At 41.2% G+C, this 17747-nt stretch overlaps 1 protein-coding gene across 1 annotated transcript in view; it reads right to left on the bottom strand.

The window, feature by feature from the left end:
- The window catches only part of LRRC8C (leucine rich repeat containing 8 VRAC subunit C), an 83468-nt gene extending 73504 nt beyond the window's left edge, over positions 1-9964 (bottom strand). Inside the window, exon 1 of the mRNA XM_019661776.1 lies at positions 9717-9964. The gene's annotated coding sequence lies outside the window, so the exon portion shown is untranslated. The remainder of the gene's footprint in view (positions 1-9716) is intronic.
- Positions 9965-17747: the final 7783 nt, after the last annotated feature.

Here is a 17747-nt window from a genome sequence, read left to right as displayed (position 1 = left end):
GTCATTTGCCATTGTCTAGCTTATGTGATTCGTGATAAATAACACATACTGATATAAAATTTTACTTTTAAAAGTAGCTTAATAGAATAGACACTGGTAACTCAGAAAGAAAAATTATTTTTGATATGGCCTTTACTCAATATGAGGCTGTAAAATTATTTACTTACTGTATATTCTACTCAGAGGACAGAAGTTATTTTTTTCCTCACCCAGCCCAAATGTGTTCTTTCAGAAGGGGCAAATAGCTTTCTTGCTTTTATGCTGCTTTTGATATTTCAAAATTATAAATAACTGAAAGCAAAAAGCATATTAATAAGAGAGATTCCTGCCTCTAGAGAAATTAGCATTCTGAGATTTATTACGTACCTTCTGATTTAGCTGTTACTAGCTAATAAGCCAGCCATCAATATGACTTTCTTTTGTCAATGTGCATCTATATTCTTATCTGACATTTTAAAATGTTGCTTTAAGATCATGTTTCAAATTTGGAGCAGTAAAAAATAGGAGTTTTTTATATTCAAAACATGTTCAATACACACTAGAAGGCCTCTAGGTAGCACCAAAAGTCTTATTTCCTCTCCTATTATATAATCCAGGATGTGGCACTCACAAGTGAAAGGGATGTTAGAAATAATTGGCTTTAATTGATTTGTTCCTAATTCCTTAATTAGGTCAACAGTAGGCTGTTCTGTTTATTGCAATCACATTTATGGGGAAAACTGTCAAGTTACAAAGAAGTTAACATGCAAAACGTTATTAACGTGATTATTTATTAGACCCCCCATTCAGGATAAGTAAAATCATCTTCACGTTCATGTAACAAGGGCCAACTGAAACACACTTCTAAAATTTTGTTCATAAATTTTAAAAAGCAGCATGTCAATTAAAGATTAGTGTGGCATGTATTTTTAGTTGTTGCTTTGTAGATTCCTTAGGATGTGTGTCGTGTGCCGTTGAGTCTATTCCGACTCCAGGTGACCCTATGAATGAGTGATGTCCACAGTGTCCTGTCCTAAACAGCCCTGCTCAGCTCTAGCAGACTCAGCCTATGGCTTCTGTTATGGAGTCAATCCATCTCATATTTGGTCTTCCTCTTTCCCTGCTGCCTTTTTACCCTGCATTATTGTCTTTTCCAAAGAATCTTGCCTTCTCATGATGTGCCCTAAGTAGGACAGCTTTAGTTTTGTCATTTTTGCCTCCAGCAAAGTTTCAGGCTTACTTTGCTCCGGGACCCACCTGTTCATTTTTCTGGTGGTCCAAAGTAGAGGTCTCTTCCAGCACCATATTTCAAATGAATCAGTGTTTTTCCTGTCAGTCTCCTTCATTGTCCTTAGGATGGGGAATCATAATTGCTAATCACAGTTTGTAAGTAGAGATATTTTTGCTTCTTCCTTTCCAATATTTACATCTTTATTTTTTTCATCCTCCTTATTGCACTGGCTAGCCTCCAACATAATGATGAATGGGGATAAAACTTGTCCATGGAAACCAGCTGAAAAGCCACCCAGTTAACTATCAACTGTTAGTCAAGAGTCTAGTGACCTTGAACCTACACTTTTTATCCAGTCTAACAGTGATAGCTAACCATCCATTATTCTTACAAAATGTTCCTAGCAGGAATGAATTTTTGAACCGACCTACCAGAAACCTTTCTTCTTATATGTAAGAGTGAAATAAAACTTTAACATATGTTCATAAATTATTTGTCAAAAAAGTGTTTTTAACAGTCTATTCAATCTACTAGTTATCCATCACCACCTCCTTAGGAATAATTCTACTTTTGCCCTAATGGTACATAGTTGGTTTTTCTCCCTCATGCATTTCACTCATTTATTCATTCAACAAATATTTACTTATCCCTTGCTACCTATTAGGTATTGTTCTAAATATTAGTGATACAGAAATGAACACAACAAAGCAAACAAAAATCTAGTATATTTATATGCTGGGTTTTTTTGTTTTTCTTCAAGGTATGACCCTATACTTTCCTCAAATAAATTTCATTACTTAGTTTTAACTGTTTCCTTTATTTTTCATTTCATTTCATTTTATTTTGCCAAAGCTCATTTCCAACCCTTACTTCAACACCATGTTGCTCTATTCAGCATGGAGCCACTTATAAAAATATTAGATAAGTGTTTTCTATTATGCCACCCAGATCCTTAGATAAAATGCTTCAACACTCAACTCAGAACCAAGACACACCTCCAGCTGCTAGCTCCTCAGCTTTAATTTCTGGTTATAGGAATCCACCTAATTGCATATTAACTAGAAAGTTGTATGCGCAGGATAGTATTTACTAACTTTACTGATAAGAACATTATGCTTGACCTTGCTAATGTCAAGGGAGATAATACAAATGAGCTGGACAGTGTTTTCCTAATGAAGCTATTCTCATAGTTATTTTAAAAAATTCAGGTGTTATTAGCTAATTTTCTATAGTATTTTTGCAGAAGTGGGATTTATAACCTATTTTTCCCATTTAAAAAAAGATATTTAAACCTGTTATTAATTTTCATGAATTGCTAAGATATTTGAGAAAGACTAGTTGGTAATTTTTATTGATTTGGCAAGTTTTTTAGATACACAGGGAGAGCTCACAGGACCCATAAAAACCCATGAGTTTTCATATATTCAGTTTATTTAGTGACTAGGATTTATTTTGATGTCCTGACTTCATATTTTATACAATACCTGCTCCTAATTTCTAATCACATATAGAAATATTTTCATGGACATATTTAATGACTCTATTAAGAAGGATAACTTCTGATTACACGATCAAAAATTTCATTACCAGAATTTAAAATAATAAAAGGGAAATGGATACACTCCAAGATGGTAGGTTAGAAACGTTACTATAAAATATATCATTAATATTTATTCCACAATTATTTCTTGAGTAGTTATGTCCCAGGCACTGTGCAGGTGCTGTGGATACACAAGTGAGCAAAAGAGAGATGGCCTATACGGCCTTTGCCCTCTGGGAAATTTCAGTGCAGATCCAAAAATCAAACAAGGAGAAAAGATGCTGAAAAACAAAGATATTTCTGGAGGCATGAGGGTAAAGGAAATGGGAAAGAATAATACGGTTAAAGTAAAAACTGGAGGAAAAGATGAGTTGTTTGGGGGAAAGGAAGCAAGCAAGGGCCAACAGGCTCCAAATGCTGAAAAAAGCCAATGTATAAAGAAACCAAGCTCCTCTAACCCTTAGAGCTCCCAAGATTAGACTTCCGAAGCCCAGGCTTATGCTCCCTAGGGAACTGAAGCACGGAACCGAACATGAAAAAGCTAAGAATGACTTCAGGAGCCCCACCCGCCCCAAATATCAACTTGTTATGAACTGAAATCTCTTCCATAGGGAACACAGTGTTTCATAATTATAAATAAATGGCATAAAATACGAATGCTCTAATAAGGCAAACAAATTTATACTTATATGGAATTGAACAGTTGCAAGAATTAATAGCTAATATCAGAGCCTTCCCAGCATAACAGAAGTAAATAAAGGATATTGAACATTTGAAGTTTGGGGAGGGCTTCCCATCCTGGAAACATAAGAATGCAGGGAGACAACTTTTTGAATTTAAATAATTTTGCCAAGGTGCAATTGGGACAACTAGAAGCCTTATATTTTTTACATATGTATTTCAGTTTAAGAGCCAATAAAGTATGTTTTATTTATAAAGGCAAAAAAAGCAATCTAATTCCAGAGAATTTCCAGAGAATACATACAAATCATACACACACACACACACACACACACACACACACACACACACACACACACTATTCTTCATGTCTTTTGTGGCTCCTTTTTGAGTTTCAGACATAATATAGAATCATGATACACCATATATTCTCAATAGAAGGGCAATCTTGTCCCTGTCAAAAACTGGTGCTTGAGGGCAAGGCAAAAAAACGTAAATAGTGGTTTGTAGCTGGTCAGAAAGTCACAGTACATAAAAGATATCCAGTATATCTATGGTATTACAATTTATCTAAAAAAGAACTTGGGGAGGGAGGGTAATGATGAAGGAAAGGTTGAGAAACACTTCTCTATGAGCTCCATTATATTCTCTCCAGTGTTTCAAGCCCTGGGGGAGTTTTCTGGTTTAGCCAAAGGAACTTTCCTTTTGGCCCTACCTTCCCACCCTTCTCCAGTATGGGAATAGCCTTGGTTCTTTGGAGTCCTTAGAAGGGTTCTTTAAAGAACATACAGTTCTGGATTCTTTGACTCAAAATACTTCAGCCATCTGGGACATTTTCAATGACTTCCCTGAGCTTTAAAACATCTTACTTAATATTGATTTTTGAATTTTGCCAATTCTCCCTTTTCTTTTCTGAACTCTATTCATTTTTGGAACCCATATTACCAGTTCTCTACTAACTGCCATTCATAGTTAGATACACCATAGACTACAGAACCAGACTGTAGAACCTTTTTAAAAGGACACCCATCCAACACCAGAAAATGATCCTAAAGTCACACCTAGAAGGTGTGACAGTATGTTATATTTCTAGGTAGATAACCCGGGTTATTTTTGTTTGTTTGTTTTATGCCTGATATTGGAAAAGAGTTCAGGCATTCTCTATCTTTAATACTTAGGAAATGTTCAGTATATTCCTGCCAAACTATCTACTTGAAGCAAAGCTCTGAGATGACCTCTTGCCTTTCTGTGCCAGCCCTGGGAGCATATGGGAGGATATTAACGTACCAGGAGTTTAAGACCACACTAGTTTCTCTTGCCCGTCTTGACCCCAGTCTCTCTCTTATTTCTATAGTCCAGGAAGGAACAATATCTAGCAGGCTTCAGTCACACATTCAGTCATGCTTCATTTCTTTTGCTTCTCCCACCTCTCCTATTGTGGTGAGACTGTGGGAGTTTTTTCTCTGTGTTAATTCTCTCCGGAAAGTCACTTTTGGTAGGAGCGTCCACGCTGTGCCACAATGAGTCCTACTTCCAACCAAATGGGTTTGAACAATCCTCCTTGTTTATTATTTCAACCTTCTCTCTAAGGTAGGTATTCCTCTTCCTCCAGTAAATCCTGTTCCTAATGAAAGAAATCCACCTGGACTGTTACCCCATCTAAAACGCCAAATTACTCAGACACTGTTAACGTGCTCAATATACCTACAACTTAATGAGGTTATTATACCACCAAGAGAGCAATTATTAATGAAACATCTCTTTCTTACATGATACCTAATGGCCAAGGCTCTGTTTAAGAACTATGGCCTTCCAGTAAATATAATGCCAGTTAGAGTTGTGGAGAAGGCTGGGACAAACAAGTCTCAAATTAAAGAGGAAGGTGCCACTAACAATCATGTAACATAGATAAATAATTGGGTGTCTTTCCTAATTACTGTAAGGATCTCTCTCAGAATATCTGACTCATCTTTTATTCAGGAAATAGATACCACCTACATTTTATATACAAGGCAAAAACTGTAAAGAAATAGAAAAACGCCTCTATCCTCAAAGAGTTTACAGTCTTTTATCGGATATTACCTGGGCAAATAACTAAAAAGTGTTAAAAATTTTTTTTTAAAAAAAGCATTAGGGGTACATGTTGTCTGAAGTATACATGAGCAGACAAAAGATTTAAAATGGAAGGTGCATGAGCTCAGGAAAGATGCAGCATTTAGGCTGAACCCTGAAGGAGATACAGAATTTCAGTTGGTAGAGGCTTGGTTAAGGGTGAGGTGTGCGGTGGGCAGATACTGGGTTTGTCATGGTGCCTTCCCTGAGTGATAAGCAAAGATGAGAAATCAGGGGAGGCAGAAAACAGGAAATGTTTTTGGCAAAACACACGAATTCCAACCAATTGCAACATGGCTAGTAAAGTCCTAAAATATGTGCAGAATGGAACAAAGGAAAACCTACATAAGGTGAGTAAAAGTTTATAAGTCAGGGCTACAGAAAAGGATCTGATTCAAAAGTTAAAGATGTTAAAAACTGGATTAGACCTTTGCATAGCCATATAAAGAGTGAATCACTGACAGCACTGGCTACTCACTACATGCATGTAAAATACACAAAAAGTGAAAAAGTATAAATTTTAATCAGTGCTGGAATACATGGGTGTTAATCCCTCCCATTTACTAAGCACCTACTAGGTGACAGGAGCTACCCTTTGTATGCATTGTTATATGTAATCCGGACAACGATTCAGCCAGGTAGGCTTTAGGAACCCCATTATATATAAGAAAACTGGGGCTCAGAGAAATTGAATAATGAGAATAAATTGGCACTCCTACTGTTCGGTAGATCCAGAATTTTATACCAGCTGTCCTATTTGGTAGTTACAAAATATAATAGTTACGGGGCTATGACCCCATGACGATCTAGAATGATTTATATTTTAAGATAAATTAAGTGGGTTCAAGGATACCTCCACAGTTACTTCACCCTCATTGGTTGCAATATGCTTTCATGAGTGATCCAGGGCAGGAGACACAGCTCTATTGCAGGGTAGCAAGTCTTTGGGAGTGTGACGTAGCCCATGAGGCCATCATCTTCATGTGGATGCGAATAGCTGATGAGCAGAAGTGAAATGTCCATTAAGTTAAGCTTTTAATCAGCTGTTTAATGGAGATCAGTGGCAAGAATAGGGGTTTGGGAAACAGATGGCCCTGATTTCAAATTTGAACTCTGCTATATACAAGTTACATGAAAAATGCTGGACAGGTGACTTCACTTCCTTGACCTCAGTTTTTCCATACAGTCATAATGTAAATTAACAATAAATTTATGTAGAAAAAAAAGAGGGCGCTTTGGATAATGGAGAAGTACATCATTAAGGCTAAAAAGGCTTGGCCTCATTCAGGCATTAATTTACCTGAACGGTCTTGAGCAAGGCACTAACTCTGAGCCTCTTTCTTGCTTTATTTATTTTATTTATTTATTAAAGATTTTATTGGGGAATTGGGGGAGGGGAACAGACAAGTTGCTGTCCTTTTGTTCTTCAGTCTAGTTGTGGAGGACATTGCTTCACTGGCTTAAGCTGCCACCATCATTGCGCTCTTCCCTGGCGAGGCAGATCAGTCGCCAGCCTCTGGACGGCCGCTCACAGCGGCTGCTGGCCGCTCACGCTGGCTGCTGGCTACACACGGTAGCCCATGGCAACCCACTGCCACAGGGGCTGCAGCCTACGCCTTCGCCAGTGACTCATGGCAGCCCAGCTCCAGGTCGAGCTGTTGTTCAGCATCTTAGCTGTAGAGGGCAGTGTCACTGGCCCTCATATGTGGGATCCGAACCAGGGACCTCTGGCATCCCAAGCCAGTTCCTAATCAATGCGCCACTAGGCCGGCCTAGCCTCTTTCTTGTTTTAAAAAAAATTTTTTTTTTCAGTTACAGTTGACGTTCAGTGTTATTTTATATTAGCTCAGGTGTATAGCATAATGGTTAAATATTTATATAATTTATGTGCTGATCCCCCTGATTAGCCTAGTACCCACCTGGCACTATACATAGTTGTTGCAACATTATTGATTATATTCTCTATGCTGTACTTTACATCCCAGTAATTATTTTGTAACTACCAATTTGTATTTCTTAATCCCTTCGCCTTTTTCACCCACTGAGTCTCTTTCTTGGTGAAATGTGGATGGCATCATCTACCTTTAGGGTAAGATTCTGAGATAATGTGTGTCAGGTACCCAGAGCTGCTAGACTATATTGTAGTAATGTACCATATTTAAATCATTAACACAATATTTGGCAAAATATGTATAAGTTTCCATCCCATTTCTTTTTGTACTTGGGCTTTATTATAATGTTGTTGGTGACTATCACTTAAAAATACTATAGACTACTAAAAAATCATAACAATTTGGTAAAAGTTGGGTACATTAGAAGTTAAAAATATTGCTAACTTTCTAATCTTCTTGAATTATAAACTTCATATAAGTGTAAAATTATTCATTCTTTTCTCTTACAGTCCCTATACATTTTTTTCGCTAAATGTACCGGTATTCATTTCTAAAAACACATTTCATTAAGTAAAGTGCTCAGTCAATCTGAGAAATAAGACATTAGTACCATTAACAAAGGTTTTGGTCATTCTATTCATAAGGAAATTGTTAAACATCCTATCTACTAGGACTGTTGGGTTGATGGGCCCTATTTGTAGTCAATATCTATTATGTGAACCATGAAAAATATCTATCCTTGCAAAGCTGCTTCCCATCTCCCCCTGAAAGCAAACAGACAACCTAACCTAGAAAATAAGTTTCAGTTAATCACTCCAAAGCAAAGCAAGTCAGGGTTACACCCTTGGTCTTCTCTAGTTAAACAAGGCACAAGAAATGCAAACGTCATAGTTGTATACATCTAATCTGTTACCTATGCATACACATCCAACACAAGGTTTGTGAATCTGAGCAAATTTGTGAAGTTCTGCTTTCATTTTGGGTTTACACAAATCATTAAAAAATAAAGAAAGAGAATGTATACACCTATAAAGCTGATTGGCCCTGGCGATTTCGTACTGTTGTGCCTACTTCCTCCTTTCTCATCTAGATGGTATTTCTAATGACTTATCCATGAAGAAGCCTCAAGTGTGCCTTAGGTAACTACTACATACCTGTCGGGAAATGTTACCGTTGCTTAAGGCTACATTTCTTACATTATTGAGGGCTGGTACGACGTGTGTGATTAAAATAGGGCTGCCATTTCCTGTACCTATTCCTCCCCCATAAGGCTGCGTTAAATGGGGTCATTCAAGCCTCCCTCTGCCCAACGCCAGCACTCCCACAAAGATTGATTGATTCTTATTTTTTTATTTTAAGGGGTATGGGGACATGGAAGTGTTTCCTAACTGGTTTGCTGGCAGTTTAAAATGCTTGAAACGAATTTGAAACCAAGTGAAGTTTGGCCCCAGGACTCTGAAATATCCGTCCTGGGATGGAGGCTAGGTGTCTGTGTTTTGAGGGAACTGGAATCGGATGGACACTGGACGGCATGGGGTGGGGGAGGGAAGAATTGGCTGAGGGAGAAAAGAAAGGAATTAGCGTCTACCGAGCACATCCTAAGGCTCCTGAGTTGCTCACTCCATCCCTAACCGCCTCCTTGCTGGGAACCAGCTACAAAGGGAAAGACTGGCGAGCCTGGGTCTGGGTCCAAGGCAGCGGTCCTGGCCTCAACCGCCGGCCTAGACACCTGGCTTGCGGGGCCCGACCAATCCGGCTCAGCCCTCTCTTCCCTCGGGTCCTTCAAGAAAGCGGCATCGTGCTCTCGGTCCCTTCGGAGACCTTCAAATTCGTCTCTCCCCAAAGTGCTAACTTCAGGGGCCCCGGGGTAGCAAGGGGGAGCGCACACCAGAAGGGACAGGCCCAGAGGTCTCAGGGATTTTTAAGGTACTAAAGAACGACGACCGCCCCCGGCGGTGGCCCCGTTTTCTCCTTGTACCCCACCCTCCCACAAGTCCGCAGAACCTGCCGCGGCCGCGCTGCGCTTGGCGCCAGTCTGGGGACCCGCGCCCGGACGCTCGGGTGGGTGGGGTAGGGGTTGGCGGGTCCCTGAGCCCTAGCGGCGGAAGGCTCCAGGGACCACACACTAGGCAGGCGACCACACTCAGCCTGCCGGAGAGCCGGGAGAAGGCAGGGACGCGAGCGAGGCAGGGCGAGTCCTGGCTCCGGCGCACCTAGCGGACTGAGCCCGCCATCCTCTGTGGGCCACCCCTCTCCATCCCTCCGCGGTCCCCGCCCTTACCTCCGGACGCGAGGGTGCTGGCTGCGGAGGGTGCCGGGGAGCTGCGAGCTGTCTCCCGGACGGGATCAGAGGCGGCCAGCGACAGCAGGGTCACCCGCGGGGCCGCTGCTCATGGCTTGTCGCGCCAGCACTGCGGCCGCGGCCACGGCGGCGCCTTCCTCCTAGTCCTCTTCGCGGGCTCCGAGCCGGGACGCAGCTAACGCCTCGGCCCCGCAGCCCTCCTCCTCTCCGCCTCCCCGGCGCGGACGGAGCCGCCTCCAGCGCCGCCCCGCGCGCAGCCGGGCCAGCGGCAGCCAGCGCCGCCCAGCGCCCGGCCCCGGGGTCGCCGCCGCCACCGCCAGCCCACCCCGCGGTCCCAGTCCCGCTGTGACGCAGGCCGCGGTGCCCGGGAACTTCCTCCCCTTCAGAGACCACCCGGCGCCGGGACCAGCCGGCGAGGGCTGCCGCCCGCCGCTGGGGACTTTCTTCAGGACGTGGAAAAAAAAACCCTCCCACTGCTTCCAGGCCGGGCCACGCCGGCCTCTGATCTGCCCACCTGGCGGCTCTGCTGGGGGGGAATCGACTGAGTCTCGTACCTTCCCTCCCATCCCTAACGATGCGCGGAAAACCCGAGGCGTCTCTGCGCGCAGCGTCTGATCCGCTACCGCAGCCCTCTCCGGGGTAAGTTAGATGGGGAAGTCACCACTAAAAATAGCCCTTTTGGGAACTCCCGGGGAGGACCGGGGTTACTGTAGAGATAATCCCGCCTCCTTATCTCCCTCCCCCCTGTAAGAACAGAAGAGTGGGAAGGGTGGTGGGACCCATTGAGGTAGACGCAGAAGGAAGACGGCAAAAGCTTATTTCCCTGGACCATGAAACCCATCGGCCCTCTGACAATTGAGTCTCCTCCCTGGCAGGAGCTCCCAGTGTTCCTGGACCCTGGCAGCCGGGCTCCCTGATCTTTCAGCAGCAGGTTCCCGGGATGCTGAAATTGAATGCGCCGCCTACAATTTCATGCTGTGCAAAAAGGAGTTGACGGTGCACATCAAAACTATCTGTTGTTTAACAGTATAGGGGAGGTGTGCGCCCTTATTTATTGATCTGAAGCATGCTTTTCTTCTCCCCACCCCCCCTATCCAATTTCAGGCTGAGAAAGCAAACTGCCTTCTTGAAAGCTGACAGCTATCTATATGGAAAATCTTCTGCCCTGTGGGGAAAAAAAAACACGTACTGACAAGGTTACTAAGTAACATAAAGTCTTCTGGGATGCCTTATCAATACCATCTATTCTATGAGCACCAAAAATTAAACTATTGCTCCGCCCTGGTAGTCAGGAAAAGACAGATGTTCATGAGTAGAGCAATTAATAAACAACTAATCATCTTTCACTAGTTGGTTTGTTTTTATACAACAAGCCTTAAAAAAAGCAGGCACCTCCTTTTACCCCATTTCTATTTTCAAACTAAAATGAAAATTCGTTCAAAAGTTCTGTTTGGGCTTTTAACTGCTTTCCCCCTACTTGTCTGGCAAATTCCTACACTTTTCCAATTCAAGTTTTTTTGTTGGGTTTCCTTCCCAGAAGACAACCTTGAACCTTCTTAGGCCTTAGGGAATGATTGTAACACCAGCCTTAACCTAGATCAAGACAATAATCTAGGGTGGGAGTGGGGACTTCCTCCTAGATAGCAGGTGGAAAAATTCCTAGAGTGTTCCTAGGGAAAAGGCAGAAGCTGACTTTAGGAATTTGCTAAAAGACTTCGAGTACCTTGCAAGCCACCAGGTATTATTTGAGGTAGCGTCAACTCTTAAATATATTTAAACCCTCAATGAGGCAAATACTAAGGGCACACACCTCCTGTAGAGGGCCTTATTCTGCAAGTCCTTTCTGAGTTCACCTCTGTCCTTGTACCACTGATACCCTGACCTCAAGCTTAGGCATCCCTGAAATGCTCCCTCATTACCCAGTGTCAAGGAACCACTCAACCCTAGACTTTGGACTCAGGTGAACCAGAAATAAATCCCTGCTCTTTCTGTGTAAATATAAGGAAGTAACTGCTCCTTCCCCCCCACCCCCCATCATCAGTGATATGACTATAGTATTATAGGGTACTATGAGAATTAGATAACATGCTTAAAGCAGCAAGAACAGTGCCAAGCACTTTATAAGTAGTCAGTAAAGGTAGCTGTCATGTACTCTTACTAGTCCTCATTGTCCTGAAATCAAAAGGACTTGGAGCAGCAACAACGTTTGGAAACGGGATATGAGCCCTACAAGTTGACTCTCCTACTCTCTTCCCTCCACTTGCTTAATTGCAGTGCTTTTGTCTACTTTCTAATAGGGTGAACCGGACAGTTCTACATGTAGTCAATTGGCTCATATGCATACTAAAGTCTGAGAGGTGTTAGTCTGAAAGCCACTATGTTATACTGCTTAGGTTGCCTGTTTAATTTTAATTTTTTAATTTTATAGCATGTAAACCTTAAGTCTAGTCATCTTACCTCAGTCAACCTAACTCAAATCAACTTCCACAGTTATCAGGCCCTCAGTAAAACACCGCAACAATCACCAATCAGCCTACTTCTGTGAATGCTGGACCTTGAGTGTCTCAAAGAAGTATAAGGCTTATTCCCTGACTTCAGGGTATTCACAAAGCGTAGGAGAGGGGATCGGGCATGCATATGGATCACAAGAAACCATTTCGAACTAAATGTGGTTGAAGTTCAGAGAAAGGAGAAGGCACTGTGGGCTAGGTGAACGGTGTACACAGAGCCACTACCTTGAACTTTCATTTAATACCCAATTCTTCAGGCCAAAGTTTGACATTCTGTTGTAGATAGGCTTCCAGAGTGAGTTCCTACAATTAGACTCCCCATAGTTACCAGTTAACCATGTACTAGCTGGCAACAGGGAGCAGAACCAGCTTATAATCAGCAATGCAGGGCCATGATAAGTTATTTGGAATGATACAGTTCTGGGCTCAAATCCTGGGTCCAGTACTCACTATGTGACTGAACTGAATTGTTGAACGCCAGTTTCCCCACCTGTCTATTAGAACATCAGTACCTCCTTTTTAAGGTTCTAGTGAGATTTAGGAAAAAATATCTGCAATGCTTCTAGTGGGTTGTATGCAAATGGTATTTATATTACATTGTATTGTTGTTAGCTACGTGAAAATGTGAGCTGGGTTATATCATTCCTTGAAGGCATATTTCAAAAGTTGCCTTCTCAGTGGAGCTTCTGCAAGCTCCAGGCAATTCTCCCCTCTGTGCTCCCACAGCACTTAGTGTTGAACCTCTATTTATACTTACCTTGATGTGCTGCCATTTACCTCTTTACATTTTTGCTTTACTGCTGTGTCTTTATTCATCTCTATGCTGACACCTAGTCTAGAGCCTGGTATTAAATATTGAAAAATGAATTTTAAAGTGTTTCTATTTCTAGTACTTGTTCTGACTTTCAGTGTAACTTGTATTAAATGGAAGGCTCTAAAACCTGAACCCTTTAGCTCAAAGAGTTTATACTAAAATTGAATATTATGTACATGTATCTGCTAAAACCTTACATTTTCCAATGCTGGGCTTGTTCTTGAAACAAACTGCTATTCTTGTTTTGTTTTGTTTTGTATCTGATGTTGGTTGATCCTGCCTAGTAATAGTGAAAGTAAAATCTAAATTCTAAACCAAAACCAGCATTTTCTGTTCACCCCGTGCACATCTGCTCCCCAGACCATTTCTGAGCTTTGTGGAAAGGATGCTGAGCTAACAAAAAACTGCTGTTTTTAAGTTTCTGTTGTTCACACTGTCTCAACCATTAGCACTTTCTGAAGTAAGAGCTGCAAGATAAAACACACCTTTAGCAGCAGTTTTGAAATCCTTGACTCTGTGCCATTAAAAATGCTAGGACAGGGAGAGTTAAACCTCTCCTAGAAAACGTCCTGTGAGACAGTTGCCCAAGAGATGATATGGTCAAATGTGGTTGTAACCCTAAAATGGCAGTTGAATTTGTGCCAGAGGAGAGGGTGGTGGTGCTGAGAACCTAAAAATAGGATACTATAAAGCTTTAGATGAAATTCTTCCGAAATCAGTTCTTTATATATTAAACTCCTCAACACACACACACACACACACACACCCACACACACACACCCACACCCACACCCACACACACGATAGAAGTGGTTGGTCCCATTAACTTGTGAGACATTCTTTGGAAATAATAATGAATAAACACTTATTAGGTACATCCTATGTGCTAAGTAAGTACTAACTTTATATATGTTGTCTCATTTAATCACCGTAGCTATCCACTAGGTAGGCCGTGTTATTTTCTCCTAGTGACAGAGGAGGAAAGCGAGGCGTATTATAATCAAGTAACTAGCCAAAGGTCAGGTGACCGATGAGTGGAAGAGTTAGGATTTGGACCCAGGCAAGTCTAATTTTAGAGTTCTCACGCTTAACCTCCACTTAATCACACAGAAAAGGTATGTTTGTTTTTAAATTGAATCCATCAAGTATATTCAGCAAGGTTCATGATGTACTTTTTCAGTAGTTTTGAAATTGCATTGACTTGGGCATTCCCCAACAATACTCACATCCTAAACATGCCTTCATGAGCTGATTTTACAGCTTACTCTTTAATTGAAAAGCATTCTAGGACTGAAAGCAAACTTATTAATGAAAGATCATAAAGTGTTGGTGGCTCTGAGTTTAGGCAATATGAACTATAATAGGTACACAGCCTCATTCTTAGAATTATTGTTTATATGGACCAGTGATAAATAAGTAACTTTCACGTGGTAGACATGCAGTATAAGTTGAAAGTAGTCTGACATTTCCAGCACTGACTTTTTTTTGTACCCAATATCAGTACTATAACTGCATAACTAAATAAAATTTGCTTGCTACTATTAAGCACTTACAGCCACTGATCTAAAAACTTTAATGTATTAACTCATTAATTAAATCTACAAATGACTAGCTTTAGCCCTGAACTGAATTATTCTAAAGATAATGAAATACCCCTAAGGGCTTTAGAACTTGCTTATTTATTTAAAAAAAATTAAAATATATCTTCTAAGAAAAGTAGCTCATTTTTCACAGGACTCAAATTTTCAGCCAGTTCTTGACACCAAATCATATTATGCATATAGAGTGTACCACAGAACATCTCAGATTCAGTTAAACATTGGCTTGCTTCAAATTTCAGTGACATCAGCCCTGACAAAGCACATAATTTCAAGCCTAAGGAATTGCTTTTTTTTCTTTGCCTAAGAAACTGCTCTCTCTCTCTTTGAGGCATAAAGATCTATGGCTCAAGAAACCTTATCAGAGTAGTGAAATTGAAGATGCTCTTGTTACCCACATAAACATGACTCTCTCTCTTTGGAAAAGTATTATGGATGGTGCTTTGTATACTTAGAAAATGCTATAACCATGCCCAGATGCTCTCGTCTTAAAGATGCCACCCATACTGACACAAGATACATTTTTGTGAGCCTTTTTGGAATTTATTTATTAATTTCCCAAATTTACTCAAGTTGTTTACCTCTCTGGGAACAACAAGAACAAGAAAGCCTGGTTTCCTTCTCAGTATCAATGATAGTGATCATTAAATGGTCACTTTTATCAATATTAGTGAAAAGAGCATAAACTGGGATTAATGAGACCTGTGTTCCAGGCATGACTCTGCCATTGACTAACTTTGTGACTTGCAACAAACCTCTTAATATCTTTGGATCCTCAGTCTCCTTATCTGGAACGAAGGCAATAAAATAGGTGGTTTCTTAGGACTTGTTTAGTGCTAAAACTTTTCACATCGATCTTAAAATGATACACATTTATCTTCCCTAGATTTCAGTCAGTGATGGACATAATGTACCAACAGGTAATCAAGGAAGCAGGAAGCCATTATCTCTGGGAAATCTGTCTAGATCAGGAGGGACTAGTCAGGCAGCATCTTCCCAAAGCACCTTCATCTTCCACCATCCATTGCCACTGAGATAGCACCATTCTTCTATGAGGCATTTCCAAGCCACTTTCCGTAGAACTCTACTCTTTGAGTACTCTAAGAAATAGGGATCTGTGGTCAAATTCATTTCGGGAATACTATTTCCCTCTTAGAGATTCACAACGTATATTACCGTGCTTCAGGCTCTAAGAAGTCCTGCATTAAGGATATTTGTTAACTTTTTTTTATATAAGATTTTATTGAGGAATTAAGGGATGGGAACAGCTCTGGGGAATCGGGGAAGGGGGGACAGAAAAGTTGCTGTCCTTTTGTTCTTCAGTCTAGTTGTGGAGGACGTCGCTTCACTGGCCCATGTTGGTATTATCATTGCGCTCTTCCTGGGTGAGGCCGATCGGTCGCCAGCCTCTGGACAGCCACTCACTGCGGCTCTTGGCAGCTCACACTGGCTACTGGCTGCTCACGCTGGCTGCCAGCCACACACGGTAGCTTATGGCAGGCCACAATGCAGCAGGGGCTGCAGCCTACGCCGTCTCCGGTGACTCACGGCAGCCCAGCTCCAGGTTGAGCTATTGTTCACCATCTTAGCTGTAGAGGGCAGTGTCACTGGGATCTGAACCAGGGCTCTGCTGCTCAGAGCTGGCGTCCCAAGCCAGCTCTTAGCCAACGCGCCACTCAGCCGGCCGCCCACTTGTTAACTTTTCTGAACCTAACATTTGTTTAATTTCATTTGATCATGGAACTATTTCCTTTGTCGCATCTATTAACATTCCAAGAAGAATAAAATCTCTCAGAATAGAATACCTGAATTGTTATTCTAGAGTTAAAGACTGTAGAACCTTTATAAGACTTTTTTTCTTTGGAAAGGGGAGGAAATGATAGGCCCTATTAACTCATTTAATGAATGCCTCCCAAGATAGGCCCTCTTGAAAGATGTTTTCTGCAGGTATTTTCCTTACAAACATTAGTCATAATAGAGTGCCTGTCATCTTTAATAGGAAAAAGAGCACCCATTCTCACTGGTAATAGCGTAGCCCTATTTTTTTTTCTTTTACACTGAGGAATATTCCCTTGTCTTTACATATTTTTGTTAGCCTCAGGATTCTTTGACATCCTTTTAGAAATAGTTAAAACTAGTGTAAGGCAAACACATCCTGAGCACTCAAAGGGCTGGCATGGGGTAGTTTATTTATTAATGACTGTTGGGAGACATTTCTCCACGGGCCTCTAGTATTTCTGCGCATGTTGTGAGCAAGGCACTGTACATCTTGTGAGCAAGACACTAATTGCCACTTCTTTCAGACTAAATTTTCAAGGATATTTGTATAGTGAGCAGCCTCAGAAGGTAGAGACAATATTTCCCTCTGGAGCAAAGGGCAAGCATACTTACTGTCCAGTATAATAAGGATAGTGTTTATCTTCAGGGCAAAGCACAGGCATACTTACACGCATTATAAAAGATTCACATTCCGTAAGTTCATGGTTCCTCTCCTATAACATACAACCTACTGTTACTGTGTTGGGGCTCCAGGAACTGATACAAAAATGTCCATACACTGACTACTGCTATTGCTGTGAGAAATAAACTTTCTTTCATCTTTGATTCAGGAGTTTCATGTCTTCTAGCAACATCTGAGAAACTGTGGCAGGCTAATTTTTTAGCTTGCCAGGAATAAAGTCTTTGACTTTTCACAGTTTTTGATAATAAAACTGGCTTTTTTCTCCTTGTGAAATAAACGTTAGTAGGAAAACTTTATATCTTTAGGTGTTGTCTGTCCCTAAATCATCCCTGGTCTTGTGAATATTCTCTCCTATAAATGCTTCTGTAGGCCTGTTGTAGCATTGATAGCCAGCCATCCCTGTTTCTGAGGAATATTTAATAGAGGGCTACTAGAAGTGATGCAGTCTGATTATAGAATATCAAAGGAAAGGATCATGAATTTCTGTCCAGCATGACAACATTTCATTAAAATGGTTACAAAATATTTTATGTTCTGTCTTGTTTTTTTTTTAAAGGAATTTAAAAATTAATCCTCAATGAAAACAAAGTGCCATCTTACAGTAAAGAGTGGATATGGTGGGGGGGG

The sequence above is a fragment of the Hipposideros armiger genome, unplaced genomic scaffold, assembly GCF_001890085.2.
Source record: "Hipposideros armiger isolate ML-2016 unplaced genomic scaffold, ASM189008v1 scaffold_361, whole genome shotgun sequence".
Taxonomy (NCBI): domain Eukaryota; kingdom Metazoa; phylum Chordata; class Mammalia; order Chiroptera; family Hipposideridae; genus Hipposideros; species Hipposideros armiger.
Note: the sequence above shows the minus strand (reverse complement) of the source record. Positions and strands in the feature narration are given on the sequence as shown.